This window comes from Sinocyclocheilus anshuiensis, unplaced genomic scaffold, assembly GCF_001515605.1.
Source record: "Sinocyclocheilus anshuiensis isolate Anshui unplaced genomic scaffold, SAMN03320099.WGS_v1.1 scaffold1635, whole genome shotgun sequence".
Classification (NCBI taxonomy): domain Eukaryota; kingdom Metazoa; phylum Chordata; class Actinopteri; order Cypriniformes; family Cyprinidae; genus Sinocyclocheilus; species Sinocyclocheilus anshuiensis.
In genome coordinates this window covers 341,232-348,100 of record NW_015549682.1, presented here as the reverse complement: position 1 = coordinate 348,100, position 6,869 = coordinate 341,232, and positions in this window count along the sequence as shown.

Here is a 6,869-nt window from a genome sequence, read left to right as displayed (position 1 = left end):
ATTTAAATGAAGAGGGTTTTTCTGTTCAAAGAGGGAAATGCTGCAGAAAATGCCAATTTTATGAGCAGCTTAATCTGTAGTCTGTCACAGCACATATGGAATAGCGATGTGATATTATTTACATTTGACATTAAAAGATAACAGCCAAGTCATTTTTCATCTACATACTGAAGCCAAAGAGGTCTTTGTTTTCAAAACGTAATAGTTGTCAAACACATTACGTATGCCAAGAATAGTCCATGACAACACTTTAATATTATAACAATTTCCATTTTTTAACAAAACTGTACCATTTCGTTTTCTATTTACAGTATGGAATATTTGACAAATTATGACATTATCACTCACATATATAGTAAGAAACGCATATTACTAGAATGGATTATTCAAAATTGATTCCTCTGTACTTAATTTGTTAATTCTGGTCTGCTATTAATTTTAAAACCACATCATAAACTCTGTAGTTCCTTTATTGTCATCCGTAAAAAGTAACCTTGAGGTGCATGTTTTTCAGTCTTTTCAAAACATTGTGCTTTCTTTAAATTACTTAATTTAAAATTAAATTTTAACACCATCAGAATTATAGCAGACAATATGGGAGCTTCATTCGAATAGAATATTTTGCACTGTAAATCTGCCTCTGCAGAGGTTCAGTGTCATGTTTGAAGCTTACAATGCTTATATATGGTTCTAAACTGGGACGTTTTCATGTCAAATGAGCCATTATCGTTTTCCAAAAATGGTATCCTTGCAGGTCCAGTGCAAGAAGAAAGGGCATCATTCCACCACACGTTACTAAAACACCTCCTCGTAATCCTCCACAGCGAGACTAAACCCCTGCAGTGATGATCTAAAGGCAGGCAGCAATTTAATTTCCCTATCATACACGCCACACACACGCAGAACACATTTCTAAGCCTGTATCTTTATAGTCAATATTATAGTCTCCATTAGTCGCTATATTGTCATTGAAACAGATAGCCTCTGATCTCTGCCTGCCATCTGCCAACATTAAAAGCCACCTACAGCACAAGTCCCTGCTAAGCGCAAAACAAACAGCGGCATGCTGCAGCAGAGAAGAGCAGATGAGTATTATGTGATGACAGTGTTAAGCCTCTTTAAGAGAGCTGTTCATTTCTGAAATGAGAGAGTCAGGCCTTGGTGGAAGTAACTATCCAAATGGGTCCCTTATGTAGTTTGTTGAGAGGAATGTATTGTTTATAGGTAATCCCTGTAATAACGTTTCATTGATTGTTGTTGAGATTGTTGAAGTTTGCCAGATTGAGGTTTGATGTCACTCTGAAGTTCACAGTAATGATTTCTAACAAAATCATGAGTTTGATTCAGTTATTTTGCCTTTTTTTTTTTTTTTGGAATTTTGAATATTTAAAATAAGTTTTGAAAGGATGTTCTGGGTGGTTGTTGGCATATACAGTCACACAGTAAAACAGTAAAATAAAAAATGACATATTTCCTTACATTTTAAACATAGGCCTATCTGAGAGTACACAATCATTATTTTCTAATAATAAAATAAAATACGATTTAAAACATTTAATGATTAATATTTAATAAATATTAATTTTTGAATGGTTGTACCACATGATATTTTACCTCCTAACATTTTACTGCTTAACAAACATTGCCGTGTTATAAAAGGCCAAGTTATCTAATATTTTAATTAACTCATGTGACTTTTTTTGATTGTTTGTAATATTCGAACAAATATTATAAATATTATAGAAACAATAACTTATAGAAATGAAATACTACCCCAAACTACTACTTTTTGTCATTGGGATATCAAGAAAGCTGTACAATATTTTTGCCCTTATGCCCAAAAAAATAACAAAATTAATTAATTTCAGAAATGAAATCCATGTTCATCATTACAAAAAGTATATTCGAGTCATTGTATTTAAATGTTTTAAATGTACGTCTGTACATAAATTGCACTGGGTGAGTTGCGCATAGTAATGAACAGTGTTTAGGGTTTGTTCAAATATGGAAGGAATTTCGAATTTGATTTAAAAAAAAACTTTTTGAATATCCGTTTCCTTTCATAGCTTAAAAGTAGTACTTACAGTTCTTCTGCCTCTTAAGCACCAACCATTAGGTTAGAGTTAAAATGTTTATCACTCACAGTGATGTAATTAGGTGTAATGGATTGAATTTTGTGAAGCAGTTTTGTGCAAGTAGCTTTATTAAATCAGCCCTAGCTCACCCTGCACATTACCAATTAAAATGATCAGCATTGCCAATCAAATCCAGATCCTTTCAAACACTGATTTTAAAAGCTCTTAGCCATCGTATCATAAATCCTTTTCTTAATCTACTTTATTACGAGGTCAGGTATTCTGGATCTCTTGCCTCCTGCCTGGTTGAAGACCAGAGTTTTGCCCTCTGCTGCGTTAGAGAGCCATCTGTGATAACTGAGCTGGAAGATGAAAACAATGTGCAGAGGTTCCTGCCCCTGGCACTGACGCAGAAGGGCTCACCTGAGTCTCCTGCGACACATCCAGCCTCAGCATACGCTCCTCACGTCTACGGGGGTTAGTTATATATAGAGTCTGTGAGGTCAGAAAATGCCATACTTACTGTTGTTTGCTTTGACCTAATGCAATGGAGAAATGTTTCCATGTCAGAACAATAATTAAGTAGCTTGTCACATCATGTGTGTCATTTATCTTCACCTTTGGCTTTGAGGGATGCTGGATTCCAGTACATCATATGGTTAAATGCCAATATATAGAGCCTAAGCACTGAATGAGCACAGGGCCCTATTGATTTCATAAGTATTTTTTTCAAGGTTTCGGGGCTTTTGTGGCTTCAAAAACCTGAAAATTTGAAAACGTCAGAGTCATCGGCCATTAGGCTCAGGCAAAAGCTGGACATGGGCATGTAGCGCCCCCTTGAATGCAGTAAATTAACTTATTAGCATATCACACAGAGCTAGGTAGTAACTGATTAGGCCGATGTGTAATCGGGATTATGTAATCAGATTCCAAAAATTAAGTACTTTATTAAATTAGATTAAATTACATTTAAAAATACTTGTAATTAGACTACAGTTACTTTTTTATTGATTACATGATTATATATTATTCACACAATAATAAATTATTAATAATTTATTGATTCTCTCTTATTGTTCTTTTTCATCTTTTAAATTTACCTGCTCAATTGATGTAGAAATAATGAAGGAACAGCCCACATCTGTCCATGAAACAGCTTTTGAGTCAACTGTCCAATTACTTTTAGTCCCTTGAAAAAGGGGGGAGGTATATATTAAAGAGCTGTAATTCCTTAACCTTTCCTCCAATTTTGATGAGTATACCCTCAAATTAAATCTCGGAGTGTGCACTTTAAGCCCATATTCATTATATAACTGTAACTTCAATATGTTTTGGTCAAGAGCTAAAGAAACAAAAATTGTGCCTGTGTCCATATATATATTGACCTAACTGTATATATATAATACGTACCGCTTATGTACACTCAGAAAGTCTTCCAGTTTTGTGGACATTCACACAGAGATCCGTCATTAGTCAGATGGATATACTGTAATTACACAGAAAATTGAGAGGTCACACAGCATTTGACCACTGGATTTACAAAAATAATTTCAGTTTTAAGAAGTGTTTTCTTTACATTTCAACATTGCATCAACTACTGATAAACACACTCATTTTTATTTTAATTATCGCTCAGTGGGTTATTTAACCATGTATGTCTTTAGAAGGCTTTTGTCTTTCAAACACATTAAAATGCACAAATTGATGTTATTTCTTATTTACATTTAATGCAGGGATTCCCAAACATTTTTTGTCAGCTGAACCTCTTTCACCTAACATATTTACTTCAAGTTCCCCATGAGATTTTAAAATAAATATTTTAATAATGTAAGTATCACATTTGCATGTTCACGGTTCTCTGACATTGGTTAATGGTCACATGACATGCAGGTAAACAAATAAAATATGTACCGGTATATATATTTTTTTAGTAAGTGTTTTATTTTGAATAATTATTTATTTATTTTAATTTTACATTTTTATGATTTAATTAATTATTTGCTTTTTATTAAACTCATTAACCCCCTGCAGTTCCTTTACGGACCCCAGTTTGGGAAACCTTGATAATGTAATGTAATATTTAATGCACTTCATTATGTCAACAACAACGAATGGAATATATTTCTTTCTCTTTGCATTTTCATGACAATATGGTACAAGATTATCTATCCTATTTAAATCAATGTGATAAACAAGTTAGGTCAAAAGTAATCTAAAAGTAATGAAAAAGTAGTCTGATTATATTACCTAAAATGTGTAATGTAATGGATTATGTTACTAACTACAGTTTTTGTCATGTAATTTGGAATCAGTAACAGTCTTGCATAGTGGTGCCGGTAAAACAGGAATACAGAACCAAGGCTGCCAAAAAAAAATAATAATTAAATGAATGAATGAATGAATGAATGAATGACACAGAGCCAAAAGAAGAGAAAGAATAAATAGAATTAATTTGGGATATTAGAAACAGCACAGATGTTACGGCATACAAGATTCAATCCCAGTTATTCAGAGGGTCATGGAACCCCACATTACAGCACCAGTTAGTTTCCACTACAGTTTTGAGTGGGCACGGTGAGCTGCAGAGTGGAGTGAGACAACACAATAACAGCTGCTGATCCAGTCAGATTTATTTCATTCTCATTGAGTTAAAAGCATCAAAGGTTGGCACTAATGCATGCTGCAGGTCACCATTACACACTATTATATATTATGCATGGTTTTTTAAATAAATGCATATCCTGTGATAGCTATAATTGTAATGCACAAATAAATGCGCAGCCTTTTGCCTTTTTACTCTGCAATGAATATTATACCAATTTTCTCCAACAACTGAAATTAATGGGTGCTAACATCATTTATAAAGTGCAACACATACCTCTGTTAAAATCTCAGAAAATGGATTTTAGTGTTTCATGACCATTTTGCACATGTTTGTCTGGATGCTGCAAATACATTCAAGCTTCCATTTAGTTGCTTGCCACTTATTGTGATGCATTATACATTGATGCATGCATTTGTCTTGACTGTCTTGAGAGCTTGGTAAGAACGTGCTCCCTGCAAACAGTTTACTGCAAACCTGAATGTTTAGAACTTAAGATGAGATCAGTTTCATTGAGAACTATACTAACTATGACCAGTTATAGTGAATTGCAAAATAATTACTGTTCTAAAACAGCTTTTTCATTCACTTTGGTACTGTTTTCACAAGGAAGGTGTAAATTTTCAAAACTCTTAGTATAAAATCAACTAATAAAACTTGTAGCACCACTAGTCTTTCTTTCAAAACCTGATCTCATGATTTCATCATCACTGTTGTTGAATTAAAGATGTTACAATAATAGAAGCTATGGTTGTCACATTAGAAAATGCACTTACTGTACATTACCTGACATGTACATATGCTCTGACACTCTGACACACACATACATACATTTCTGTGAGATAAACAAAGTTATGGATTGGGTCTGAAAGCTTAGACATAGCACATATGGGCCAGTAGGTGACACTCTTCCCTTCTGAAAGTGCTAATCTCTGTAACATAACAACTTCTCTGGAAAATGTCCCACCACCTGCTGTGCCAGGATCAGTGGCTTTACCCCATGCATTCTGAGCACAGAAGAGCCCAAATCAGCAGCAGAAACAACATTATCCCAGCACAGATGTGAACACCGTCTGGGACATCACACACAGAAAAATGTTACATACTGTGACCTTTACTAAACGTCATCCCTTCAGCATTTTATTCCAAAAGTGTGCTCATTTCTCATAAATTGTTGTGTTTTGGTGCTATGCTAAGCTAACATACTTTAAATGTAAATAAATATTAAGTATTTATTTAAGTGTTTGGCACTGTTGGATAAACATTATAATCAGAGGCGGACAGTAGTGAAGTATTTTTGACTTTACTCAAGTAAATTTAAAAAGTATCTGTAGTTTATCAGAGTACGTAATGCAGTAAAAAGTAGAATATTATGCTTTGTAATGTTGTGAAGTAAAGTTTTCTAAAGAAAAACACTCTGATAAAGTACAGACACCTGAAAAGTACGTTTACAGCAGAGTAAAAATACTTCACTACTGTCCGCCTCTGATTATAATGAAAACAACCAAAAAATAATAATAATTCATCCTTCGTTTCCAAGAAGTGGATCCTTTGCCAGATTACACATTTACATTACATTTACATTTAGTCATTTAGCAGACACTTTTATCCAGTGGTGGACGAAGTACACAAATCAAGTACTTGAGTAAAAGTATAGATACGTGTTCTTACTTGTGAATTCAGTTCACTGGAGACTCGCACTAAACGGATCATTTGAATCAGTGAGTTGTGGACTCGAGAACAACTGCAATCGGTTCATTCTAATTGGGATACTTGAAAAATTTACTTAAGTACAGTAACGAAGTAAAACTACTCCGTTACTGTCCACCACTGCTTTTATCCAAGGGACAAATGAGGACAAAGGAAGCGATCAAAATCAACAAAAGAGCAATATGTCTATGTGACTATGTGAATATGAGACTATGACAAGTCTCAGTTAGCCTAACGCAATACACGTAGCACTTTTTTTTATTATATAATAAATAAAAAGAAAACAGACCGAATAGAAAAGAAAAGAGCAAGCTAGTGTTAGAGGCCTTTTTTGCTTTTAGTTAATTCTATAATAAATAAAAGAAAACAAATAGATAGAATACAAAAAGAATAGAGAATCTAGTGTTAGTTTTTAAAGAAAACAAGCAGTTAGTAAATGAATAGAGTGCAAGTCTAAAAGGGGCAAGTTTTTTTTAAAGAAT